Genomic DNA, 13184 nt, shown 5'->3' on the forward strand with positions numbered 1-13184 from the left:
ATTGAATTCCCCTGGCCTGACGAATGTGCAGGTCATGTCAGTTAGAATGGGACCCTTATAGTTGTGGAGGTTGAAGTTGTTAACATACTGAATTAATTTAAGGAGGCAGAGGAATGACCACCTTGTTAAACATGTGTTGGAAGACTGTTGGGAACATCACAAGAAGAGTGCTTTTAGTTTTCGGTGGCTGGGTTCTTATCACGCTAGGGATATGGGTTTGCTAGATTATGCAATATGTAGCTTTTCCAGTAACCTCACCGTGGTTTTTTCCAAAAACTTTAGTTGATTTTAGGTTGCATGATTTAATGAAGTCCAAGGATCCTGATATGACTGAGAGACTGTTCATCAATATATTAAGGAAAATTAATGTGAATTACAGGTAACAATAAAGAAACACCTTACTAATCAATATATACTGCAGAGCTGGTTGCCATCATTTTGTGATAAGAGTGGGTGGGGGAAATCTGTCCTTGCAAAATTATAATTTGTTCCGATTCTTTTTTTGTTTTGACTAGTTTTAAAACAGGTCATTCCAGCAGTAGGTCGGATTTACTGCTGGAAGCTCATCAAACTTTATTTCATATTCAGAGTATTGGTCTACATGTCTTCTTGCACATAGAGGTGTTGAGGGGAATGAGTGGGTTGATTGTTTGGTCAAATAAGCTGTTAATAGTTCATCTATGAATAGATATCTTCCACTTAGCAAATCAGAAGCTAAGGGGTTGGTGAGGCTAAGAATTAGGGGATTATGCAAGACGTGGGATAATGGGTATAAGGCGAGACACCTTTACAGAATATAAAGCTGCTGAATTGATGGGAGAAGGGGGTAAGACAAGAAGTGAAGGAATTATATTGACTCGACAGAATTGGGGATGCTGTGCTTAATTATTCCTTATATCTGGTTGGAAAATATCACTCTGGGGTGTACAGCTGTTGTCATCATTATGGAACAGTTGAACACATTCTTTTACAATCTGAAGCATATAAGGTTGAAAGCAGGCAAGTGTAGGCTGCACCACCAGCTTTGGGGGTTGACAGATTTCATTGAAAAACTTTAGTAAGTTAAGGAAGTAACTTTAATTCACAATATTGTCCTTCATTATTTACAATCTATATGGGTTTTTGGGATAATTTAGTTTTCATTTGATAAAGAACTAGTCAGGGGTTTATTTCCCAACTCTCTATAGCACACTCCAGTCCAGTTAGTGATGGCAATACACCTTTAAGTTGGGACTGCCAACTGCCATTAAAAGTCATTGTCAGAAGAAGAAGCAGAAGAAGAAGAAGAAGAAGGAGGAAGTTGTTTAGGCAATTATTGGGTAGATCAGGGGTGCCTAGTGTGTAGGATATTCTGGCACCCGAGGCAGGGCTGGTTCAGTAGTGTAGGGCCCCGGTGAACTTTTCAATTAAAACTGGTTTGGGAGTCAGGATCTGATCCCTGTCATACTCCATTACAGCAGGTGGGGGTAATGCACCTTCCTGATTGGTGTGAGGATTAGGGTTGTTAGGAATGATAAGGAGAATGTCAGAAACATGGGGGGCCAGAAAGAAGCACTAGAATTCATTCCTCAGCCTGTGGTTTTTGTGACAGATGTCTTGTTTGTCTATGACTTGTTGGTATGTCCTTTTAGTTTGTAAGAATTGTACCTGTGTTTGGAAATCCTTTGTTTTTTATAAGTCCTTTTGTAATTTGGAAATCTTTTATAAGTTAGAAATCCTCTGTGAGTTTCAAGTGTATCAAAAATTATTTGTCTAAATTTAAATGTGCATGATTTAAAAAGTAAAATTAATTGTGTTTAAACTGTTTTGTCAGCTGAAGAAACTCTGCCTTGGTAGAGATGGGGGTACACACCACTCAAGTAGTGGGGATTGGCAGCAAAACTGAGCTGCAAAGCCTAGGCAGTTAAACTACTCCTTGAAATGTAGGTTGATACAGTTTAACATCCCTGTAATGAGGGGACCTGTAGATGCTTATATTGGATAGGGTTTAAAGTCTCATCACAATGGATGCAACATTGATTTTAAAAGTTTGTTGTATTATCACTCCAGTTGAGAAAGTAGAATCTGAGAAAGGCTATTGTGAAGGGTATTATGTGCTTGAGTAAAGTTTAAAGCCAGATCTCTGACATGGTCACATCTTACCCCTTCCATCTGAACCTAAACTCGTGTGTATATCAGGTAAATATTCCAGTTTGGAATATCCGGATTAGAGCCCACACCAGCTGCCACAGAGATCACTCTAGCTATCCTGATGGAAGTCTACATCCCACCTAGACGGATATGAAGCCTTGCACTCACTGGACTATACTCTGTGGAAACAGGATATCCTGAAGCCCTCCTCATCATTGCTGGGGACTTTGACCAAGCCAACTTCAAAAATGTGACCAAAATACTACCAGTACGTCTCCTGTTCCACCAGGTGCCAGATCGCCCTTGGCTATTGCCATACAACCATCAAAGATGCCTAACAGGCCACTTTCTGTCCACACACATTTGCAACTCAGACCACCAGGCTGTGCTCCTTCTCCTCATGATCCAGTACACAAAGTCATGGAGGAAATAAACTTCAATGTTACTGCTTTGAGTTGGTAGACTTGGCAATGGTCAAAGACAAGATGAGTATGTCACCACCATCAGCAAGTGTGTTAAGGACTGTGTACCAATGAGGACAATTCAGCTGTTCTCAAACTGGAAATCATGGACAAACTGCAAGATCCACTCCCTACTGAAGTCATGGATGGCAGCATTCAAATCAGGTGACTGTGACCTTTACAAGAAATCAAAATCAGGCCTCTTTAAAGCAATCAGATGCCAAAAGACAATACCAGTCCAAAAATCTTGTCCCAGACCAGCTGTCAGTTGAGGCAGGGCTTACGAGTTTTAATGGATTACAAAACAAAGTCAGGTAGCATTGCTGCCAACCGTGCACCCCCTCCAGATGAGCCTAAAGCACTTTATGAACATTTGTACAGAGGGAGATTGGTATGTCATCACCCACCCTGATAACCTTCAATGCACCTGAATTATTGTAAGCATAAGGTTAGTTTTCCAGAGAGTGAACCTGCAGAAAGCATCTGGCCTGGATGATGTCCGTGGCTATGTCCTTAGCTCCTGAGCAGATCAGCTGACAGGGGTGTAACACTTATGCGACAGGCTGGTGTATGTCTAGGGGAAGATTTGTTCACCCACCCAAAGATGCTGTGAAATACACGCTAATACAAATTCGCACACACAATATCAAACTGCACACCAGGTACGTTTACAGAATATGCTATAAATCTTACTAGAACTAAGTAATTAATAACAATACGATATATATGAAAGGAAAGAAAATACAGAAAAGGTGCCAAAACTTATCAAAGTTCAGTCAATTAGTGCACATCGTTGGAGCTCAACCATCCGTTCTTCAGACAACTTTCTGATCTTCTCCGACCTCCATGACCTGCGCACCTGGGACCACCCTCAGTGATCAACCAGCCGTGCCGCACCTGTCCGCCTTCCTCGCGGTCTCCTTCCCGACTCCCAAAAAACCCGCGCAATCACAGCTCACAAACCCACAAGAGAAAATAACATCTAACCCAATTGGTTAACAAATGAATTCAATCCCCGTTATCAGTAACTTTAACCCAAACAAGCTTCGAGAAGCGTCGAGAGTGCTCTGCAAGAAAAGCACTCTCTCACCAGTTAGCATTACAAATAAGCCATTTTGATTAACATACGCAGTACAGGCGTACTTGGAGAGATTTTTAACCTTTCTCTGCTTCAGTCTGAGGTTCTCACATGTTTTAAGAATGCCGTTATCATCCCAGTACCCAAGAAAAATCAAAATAACATACTGAGTAACTATCAGCCAGTAATATCAAACATTATGAAGTGCTTTGAAAAGCTGGTCATAGCATGTATTAACATTAGCCTCCTAGACAACCTCAACCCACTGCAATTTGACTACTACTGAAACAGCTCTATGGCAGGTGCCATCTCCCTGGCCCTACACGAATCTTCAGAGCATCTGGGCAGTAAGGTCACCTCTGTTACACTATTGTTTATTGACTACTGCTCTGCCTACAATGCTATAAATTCCAGGCAAACCCAGACCTGGGAGTCAACAGCTCACTCTGCAACACACACAAAATGCTGGTGGAACGCAGCAGGCCAGGCAACATTTATAAGAAGAAGTACAGTCGATGTTTCAGGTCTTCTTGTCCAATAGACCATAATCTGTAAGGATGAGTAGTACTGTCACAATTATTTTTAACGCTTGTGCTGTCCTCAATCCTTACTCTACTCCCCGTACACTCATGGATGCATTGCCAAATTCCACTCGAACTCCATCTACAAATTTGCAAATAGTACCATAGTAGTGGACGACATCTTAAATATCAACCAGTCAGAATACAGGAAGGACATATTAAGCTTAGTAACATGGTGCCATGACAACAACCTTTTCCTCAACGTCAGCAAGACAGAAGAGCTGTTCATCTACTTCAGAAGAGGGGAGAGCAAGGCTCTGCCTTCATCAATGGTGTTGAGATTGACAGGGATGAGAGCTTCAAGTTCCTAGGAGTGAAAATTACCTATAACCTGTCCTGGTCCAGCTATGTAGGTACCAAGCCAAGACCACTATTTCCTCAGAAAGCTAAAGTAGCTGACACGTCTCTGTTGAATCTTGCCAATTTTTATTGCTTCAGCACAGAAAGCACCCCGCCTGGATGCAAGATGGCTTGGTACAGCAACTGCTCTGCCCATGAATGCAAGAACCCAGAAAGTTGTGGACACAGCTCAGCACATTATGGAAACCAGTCTCCCCTCCACGGACTCTGCCTATACTTCTCACTGCCTCAGTAGAGCAGCCAGTATAATCAAAGAGCACACCCACCCCAAACTATCTCTCTTCACCCCTCTCTCATCAGTCAGAATGGCTAAAAGCCTGAAAGCACGTACCACCAGGCTCAAGGGCAGCTTCTACTCTGCTGTCAGAAAATTATTGAATTGTTGCTGGGTACAGTAAGTTGGACTCCTGCCCTCACAATCTACCTTGTTGTGACCTTGCACCTCATTGCCTTCCTGCACTGCAGCTTCTCTGTAGCTGCTGCACTTTTTTTCTGTTTTCTGCTGTTGTTTTACCTTGTGTAAAACATGCACTATGTAATGAATTGATTTGCAGGAACAGTATAAAGACAAGATTTTCATTGTATCTTGGTATACATGATAATAATCAATGAACTCCAATTCCAAATTTCATTTAGCAACTTCAACAAAGGCTGGGCTCCTGGAACTTTAAAAAAAAAATCATATTTGAAATTAAGATAACCCTTTTGCTGTAAGTATTTCTTTGAGATTTGAAATGAGCTGCAAACGGCAAGAAGAGGTGATTTCAATGCACTGTCCCTAGGGTGAAGAGGATCCTTATGTCCACAAGGTGGCAGGAGAGTCCTCTTGTGTGTAAATCTATCCCATGCGGAGAACCCTTCCATCGGCCTTAAAAAACAAGCTGCACAGCTATTGTAAAAGAGAAACAAAATACCACTGACAAATGATTAACCTGAAATGTTGGCTTTACTTCTATCAACCAGTATTCCCTAATCTGCTAGCATTTTCTGCATATTCTATGTTTTTTGAATGCAGATTGCTTTTGAAAATGAATTTCCTTTAGGAGATGGATCTGTTTAGAATTTCATCAACACAGTTAGTGCAATGACACACATACTTCATTGTTCTCAAACATTAACTATTATATGAGCTCAGAACTGTAAATACACAGATGTGGCAACAGGAGAGAAAGGGCATTTGGCCCACCTAACCAATACTGTCATTAATTTTCCAGTTCAGTACATCCAAGCTAACCTTGAGCGATGACTGTTTCTGCTCAGTTGGCCACACTCTCACCTCTGAGTCCAGGGATTTCAGATTCAAGTCCTAATGCACAGTCTGACTTAGGCTGATAGTGTCTCTCATAAGTTCTACCTGCCTTGATGGATGGAGGCAAAAGTGGTATTCAGGGAAAAGTAGAGGGCAGCTCACTAGTTAATATCTACAACGACATAATTTAAGAATCATCGAGCTATATATAGCATGGAAAACAGGCTATTGGCTCAATCCATCAATTCCAACTGACTTGTCTAAATGAGCTATTCCCATTAGCCTGTGCTTGGCACATATTTCTCTAAATCTTTTCGACCCAAGTATCTGTCCAAATGTCCTTTAGATGTCATAATTGTACCCACCTCTACCACTTCCACTGGCAGCTTGTTCCATATACTTATCACCCTCTGTGTAGGGAAAAAGTTCTCCCTTCAGACACCCTTCTGTCTCCCCCTCATGCTTTAAACCTATGATATCTAGTTTTGGATTCTGCTTTCCTGGGGGAGAAAATGACTATTCATCTTATCCATATCCCTGGGGATTTTACAAACTTCCGTTACCCTCGTCAGTCTCCTACGGTCCAGCGGAAAAATTAGTTCCAACCTTCCAGCCTCTCCTTCTAATTCAGAAGTGCCAGGTCTGATAATAACCTCATAAATACTTTTTCATCTTTTCCAGTGTAATTCCATTTTTCTTATGGCACTTTGACTAGAGCTACTGATCAGAATTATTTCCCGAGATCACTGCCCATGAACCATGGCAGGAAAGTAGATCTCGAAGGTGGCGGAAGGAAAGGATGAATCCTGAGGACTCGGCATCCTCCACGTTCATGTGAACCCACCACTACACATGAGGAATGAATGTTTGAGAATTGGGTACTGGGGAGTTCTCATTACTAGTGGCATGGTTCATGTACTCTATAAATCAGGAATGGGTAAAGCATGGAGACATGATGGCATCTCATAAACTTACTGAGCAAGCTAACAAACAGTGGAATTACATCTATAATCTGGAGGACTAAATGATGAACCAATCCAAAGGCTTCTCAAAGAGGTGCTGGTATCAACGCAAGCTCACCTGTGCTGAGGCTTCTTATCGAGCACTAGCCAGGGAGAGCAGTGCATTACATATTCTGTTCCAATGAAAAGTCAACTCCACCGTCAACGCCGCCCTCAGCCGCATCTCTTCCATTTCACGCACGTTTGCTCTCACCCCATCCTTCTGCCACCCCACCAGGGATGGGGCTCCTCTGGTCCTCACCTACCACCCCACCAGCCTCCACGTCCAGCACATAGTTCTCCGCAACTTCCACCATCTCCAACGGGATCTCACTACCTAGCACACGTTTCCCCCACTTTCTGCTTTCTGTGGAGATCACTCTCCTTCCTGGCACTTCTCCTTGCAAGCGGAACAAGTGCTACACCTCCTCCCTCACTACCATTTAGAGCCCCAAACAGTCCTTCCAGATGAGGTGACACTTCACCTGTGAGTCTGTTGGGGACATAAAGTGTGTCTGGTGCTCCCATTGTGACCTCCTATGTATTGATGAGACCAACTTAGACTGGGAGACCACTTTGCTGAGCATCTACGCTCCATCCACCAGAACAAGCGTGATCTCCCAGTGGCCATCCATTTTAATTCCGCTTCCCATTTCCATCCTGATATGTCTATCCATTGGCCTCCTCCACTGTTGTGATGAGGCCACACTCAGGTTGGAGGAACAACATCTTATATTCTGTATGGGCAGCCTCCAACCTGATGGCATGAACATTGATTTTTTTTAAACCTGGTAATTGCCCCCTCCCCTTCTCCATTCCCCACCCCCTTTTCCCTCTCTCACCTTATCTCCTTGCCCATCCATCGCCTCTCTCTGGTGCTCCCCCCCCCCCACCTTTTCTTTCTTCCATGACCTTCTGTCCTCTTCTACCAGACTCCTTCTTCTCCTGCCCTGTGTCACTTTCAGCTATCAACTTCCCAGCTCTTTACTTCAGTCCTCCCCCTCCAGGTTTCACCTATCACCTTGTGTTTCTCTCTCCCCTCCCACCACCTTTTAAACCTGCTCCTCAGCCTTTTTCTCCAGTCCTGTCGAGGGGTCTCGGCTCAAAATGTCGATTGTACCCTTTTTCTGTAGATGTTGCCTGGCCTGCTGATTTTGTGTGTGTTACTTGGATTTCTTGCATCTGCAGATTTTATCTTTTTAGTTAATTCTGTTTCTCGGTTCACAAGCACTGAGAAATGGACTGCTAAATATTTACAGGATTTCTCCTTTTATTTCCCACACCTTTATTTCAACCTACATTTCCATTGTTTAAGCAGGGCTTTCTTCCTTGTTAGACCTTGTACTTTTGAATTTATAATTAAAAACATGCTGGTATCAAATGCAATAGTGTAATTTCACAATCTGACCACCAGGTGACCTTTTCACCCAACTTTCTGACAGGCACCAGGCACTTGCACACTTATGCAGTGGGTTCAGAGTCAGAATCAGGTTTAGTATCACCAGTATATGTTCTGAAATTCATTGTGTTTGCAGCAGCACTACAACACAATACATAATAATGGAAAAACCAAGAGTAAATTAAATAGTTAAGTTAAATAAGTACTGCAAAAATAGAAATAAAAAAGTAGTGAGGTAGTGTTCATGGGTTCAACGTCCATTCAGAAATCGGATGGCTGAGGGGAAGAAGCCGTTCCTGAATTGTTGAGTGTGTGTCTTCAGGCTCCTGTACCTCCTTCTTGATGGTAGCAATGAGAAGAGGGCATGCCCTGGGTGATGGGGGTCCTTAATAATGGATGCTGCCTTTCTGAGGCACCGCTACTTGAAAACGTTCTGGATGCTACGGAGGCTAGAGTGCCCATGATGGAGCTCAACTGCAGGATATCCCAAAGCACTTGATAGCCAAGTGGAGGGTTGGTGGGTGTGGTAGGGGTTGGGGGGGGGTGAGAGTGATAATTTGGAAATGCACTCCTTGCTGTGATGTTAGAAATGCAGCAGCTGATTTATGCAATGCCACAAACACCAAACTGAAGAGCTGATAATAAATACATTTATACCTTGGGTGAAAGCTAAGCATTGGGTAAAAAAGGCACACACTCAGTGATTCAGGAACAGCTTCTTCCCCTCTGTCATACGATTCCTAAATGGACATTGAACCCATGAACACTATCTCACTTTGTAAATATATACATTTTTTCTGTTCTTGCACTATTTTTAATCTCTTCAATATACATATACATACTTACCGTAATTGATTTATTTAATGTTCTTTCTATATTATCATGTATTGCATTGAACTGCTGCTGCTAAGTTAACAAATTTCACAACACATGCTGGTGATAATGGTGATATTGACATCAATGGATCTGGGGTTGAGAGGGGTAACAGCTTCAGGTTCCTTGGTATACATATCACCCAGGATCTCACATGGCCTGTACATACTGGCTGTGTGGTGGAAAAAAGCACAACAGTGCCTCTTTCACCTCAGACAGCTGAAGAAGTTAGACATGAGTCCCCAGATCCTAAGGACTTTCTACAGGGGCACAATTGAGAGCATCCTGACTGGCTGCATCACTGTCCCCACACCTGGCTACATCTGTCCCCACACCTCCCCCCTTACCACCATTCCGGGCTCCAGACAGTCCTTCCAGGTGAGGCAACACTTCACCTGCGAGTCTGCTGGAGTCGTCAATTGCATCCGGTGCTCCCAGTGCAGCCTCCTCTGCATCGGCGAGACCCGACACAGACAGGACCTCCCGGTTGCCACCCAATTCAACTCTGTCTCTCATTCCCATCTAGATATGTCCATACATGGCCTCCTCTACTGCCATGATGAGGCCAAACTCAGGTTGGAGGAGCAACACCTCATCTACCATCTGGGTAGCCTCCAGCCTGGTGGTATGAACATTGAATTCTCCAATTTCCGGTAATTCTTTTTCCCCTCCCCCTTCCCCTATCCCAGGTCCCTCTCTGCCTCTCTCCCCTTTCAACTTTCTGCTTCTTTATCTCTACAGTTCTTTCATGCTTATCCCCTCCCCCTCCCCCTTTTATCTTTCCTCTGATCGGTTTTCCACCTGGCGACTCTCGGCCCTACCCCCTCCCCTATCTCTATTACTGGGCTTCAGTCCTCTCTTCCCCCCCCATTCCTGATGAAGGGTCTCAGCCCGAAATGTTGGCTACTCTTTTCTCACGGATATTGCCTGACCTGCTGAGTTCTTCCAGCATTGTGTATGTATGGGAACTGTACTTCCCTCAATCGCAGGACTCTGCAGAGAGTGGTACGGACAGCCCAGCGCATCTGTGGACAGGAACTTCCCAGTATTCAGGACATTTACAGTGACAAGTGTGTAAAAAGGGACCAAAGGATCATTGGGGACCCGAGTCACCCCAATCACAAACTGTTCCAGCTGCTACCATCTGGGAAACAGTACCACAGCGTTAAAGCCAGGACCAACAGGCTCCGGGACAGCTTCTTCCACCAGGCTGTCAGACTGAATAATTCACACTGACACAGTTGTATTTCCGGGCTATATTGATTGTTCTGTTTTATATCTTATTGTACACACTCTTTATTGCAAATTACTATAAGTTACACATTGCACATTTAGATGGAGACGCAATGTAAAGATTTTACTCCTCATGTACGTGAAGGATGTAAGAAATAAAGTCAATTCAGTTCAAAACCTGATTCTGATTCTGAAATATGGGGAGAAATGAGATACTAGAATTTTGAATTTTATGGAATTTTAACAGATCAGTTGCGCAAAACAAATGGCAATGAACTATTGCTCACCTTTTCTGATCATTGGTTGTTGTTTCCATGGACTTCTTTGCCTGAACAGATTCATCCCCCCCTTGCCGTGCCAACCTACTCGTCTCTCGGTAGGCTGGGTCAGCTTTGCCTGAACAGATTCATCCCCCCCTTGCTGTGCCAACCTACTCGTCTCTCGGTAGGCTGGGTCAGCTTTGCCGCATGTGGCAATCGCAGTGCCCTTTGCACTCTGGGAGCCACTTCCAGCGTTTCCCGGTGAATTATTTCACATCAAGTTTTCTTCCCCACCACTGCCCAACAACTATCCAACAACTAAAAGCAGTTTCTAACTGGCTTCAGTGAGCTGACCACAGTTTGGAAAAGGTTGGAAAACTTCATTCTAACTTCCGTATGACCCAGGCTGAATTGATCCTGAAATAATCACACTTTGCAACCTCAAAGGGACAAATGGCAACAGCTCAGCCAAAGAACTGGAAAGTAGCTGGCATCTTTCACTTCCCTCTTCTCATAAATTGGTCCAGAGAAAATCCAAGGAATACAAGGTGAAGAACTTTATTGTGCATATAAGATACAAGAAGAGCAGAGAAGTATAGCTTTTTTGCCTCAAGACCAAACAGAAAGTCTGAGGTCCATGTACTTGAATGTGGAAGTTCCAAATCTACTGAAAGGTTTTCATCAGCATCATTCCAACTGTACTCTGATGTTGGATTCCCTCTGTAGTCCAGGTGTGAAGAGCCAACTTCCTGCAATTTATCAGTAGTTAGGCTGAGAAGTTTGGGCAGCGTACCTACACATGATTTGACTTACTGCATGTTCAATGGTTCTATTAGATCATAAGACCATAAGACATAGGAGCAGAAATAGGCCATTTGGCCCATTGATTTTTGCCCCACCATTCAATCATGTCTGATCCTTTTTCCCCTCCTCAGCCCCACTGTCTGACCTTCTCCCTGTAACCTTTGATGCCATGTCCCATCAAGAACCTATCAAGCTCTGTCTTAAATACACCCAATGACCTGGCCTCCACAGTTGCCTGTGGTTAACAAATTCCACAAATTCACCACCCTATTCCAATAATGTGTACAGACAGTGAATTTACATATATTTTAAATACCTGAGTTAATATTCACTGTTGTTTAAATTAATGGTGCTTAACTGTTCTTGTTTCCTAGTATTGTCACTTAAAATCTCCCATAAATTATTAGAACTTTAAAAATATAATGGAATGATTTAATTTAAATAGTGTACTTTTTCAATGTGTGTGAATGTGAAACAAACACTCAATCGCCACTTTATAACGTAGACCTGTACACCTGCTTGTTAATACAAATATCTAACCAGCCAATCATGTGGCAGCAGCTCAATGCATAAGAGCATGCAGGCAAGGCCAAGAGGTTCAGTTGTTGTTCACACCAAACATCAGAATGGGGAAGAAATGTGACCTAAGTGACTTTGACTGTGGAATGACTGGTGGTGCCAGATGGAGTGGCCTGAGTGTCTCAGAAACTGCTGATCTCCTGGGATTTTCACACACAACAGTCCTCTACAGAGAATGATATGAAAAATCAAAAAAAAAAATCCAGTGAGCAGCAGTTCTATAGGAGAAAATGGCTTGTTAATGAGAGAGGTCAGAGAAGGATGGCCAGACTTGTTCAAGCTGATAGGAAGGTGGCAGTAACTCAAATAACCATACATCACAACAGTGGCATGCAGAAGAACCCTCTGAATGCACAACACATTGAATCTGGAAGTGGATGAGCTACATCAGCAGAAGACCATAAACATACACTCAGTGGCCACTTTATCAGGTACAGGAGTTACCTAATGAAGCGGTCACTGAATGAAGATAGTTGGAGGAGCAGGTAGTTTTGAGGAAGTAGAGAGGCTACAGAAGGCCTTAGACAAATTAGGAGAATAGGCAAAGAAATTGCAGATGGAATACAGTGTCAGGAAATGGATGGTCATGCACTTTGGTAGAAGAAATGAAAGAGTTGACTATTTTCTAAATGGAGAGAAAAAAAAAACTGAAGTGCAAAGTGTGTTGGGAGTCCTCGTGCAAGATTTCCTGAAGGTTAATTTGCAGGTTCAGTCTGTGGTGAGGAAGGTGAATACAAAGTTAGCATTCATTTCAAGAGGACTAGAATACAAAAGCAGGGATGTAAAGTTGAGACTTTATAAAGCACTGGTGAGTATTATGAGCAGTTTTTGGCCCCTTATATTAGAAACGATGTGCTGAAATCGGAGAGGGTTCAGAACAGGTTCACGAAAATGATTCCAGAATTGAATGGCTTGTCATATAAAGAGCGTTCGATGGCTCTGGGCCTGTATTCACTGGAATTCAAAAGAATGAGAGGTGACTTAATTCAAACCTATCGAATGGTGAAAGGCCTTGATACAGTGGATGTGGAGAGGATGTTTCCTATGATGGGAGAGTCTAAAACCAGAGGACACAGCCTCAGAATAGAGGGGCATCCTTTTAGAATGGAGATGAGGAGGAATTTCTTTAGCCAGAGAATGGTGAATCTATGGAATTCTTTGCCACAGGCAGCTGTG

General features: G+C 43.1%; 1 protein-coding gene across 4 annotated transcripts in view; it reads right to left on the reverse strand.

Moving 5' to 3' along the window:
- The window catches only part of nhsb (Nance-Horan syndrome b (congenital cataracts and dental anomalies)), a 452286-nt gene that overhangs the window by 83586 nt on the left and 355516 nt on the right, over nucleotides 1–13184 (reverse strand). The window contains exon 1 of one of the 4 annotated variants that reach the window (XM_059967999.1): nucleotides 6940–7069. The exons of the other annotated variants lie outside the window; for them this stretch is intronic. The gene's annotated coding sequence lies outside the window, so the exon portion shown is untranslated. Of the gene's footprint in view, nucleotides 1–6939; nucleotides 7070–13184 lie in introns of those variants that run through there. 4 annotated transcript variants of the gene reach the window in all.

Source organism: Hypanus sabinus, chromosome 4, assembly GCF_030144855.1.
Source record: "Hypanus sabinus isolate sHypSab1 chromosome 4, sHypSab1.hap1, whole genome shotgun sequence".
Taxonomy (NCBI): Eukaryota; Metazoa; Chordata; class Chondrichthyes; order Myliobatiformes; family Dasyatidae; genus Hypanus; species Hypanus sabinus.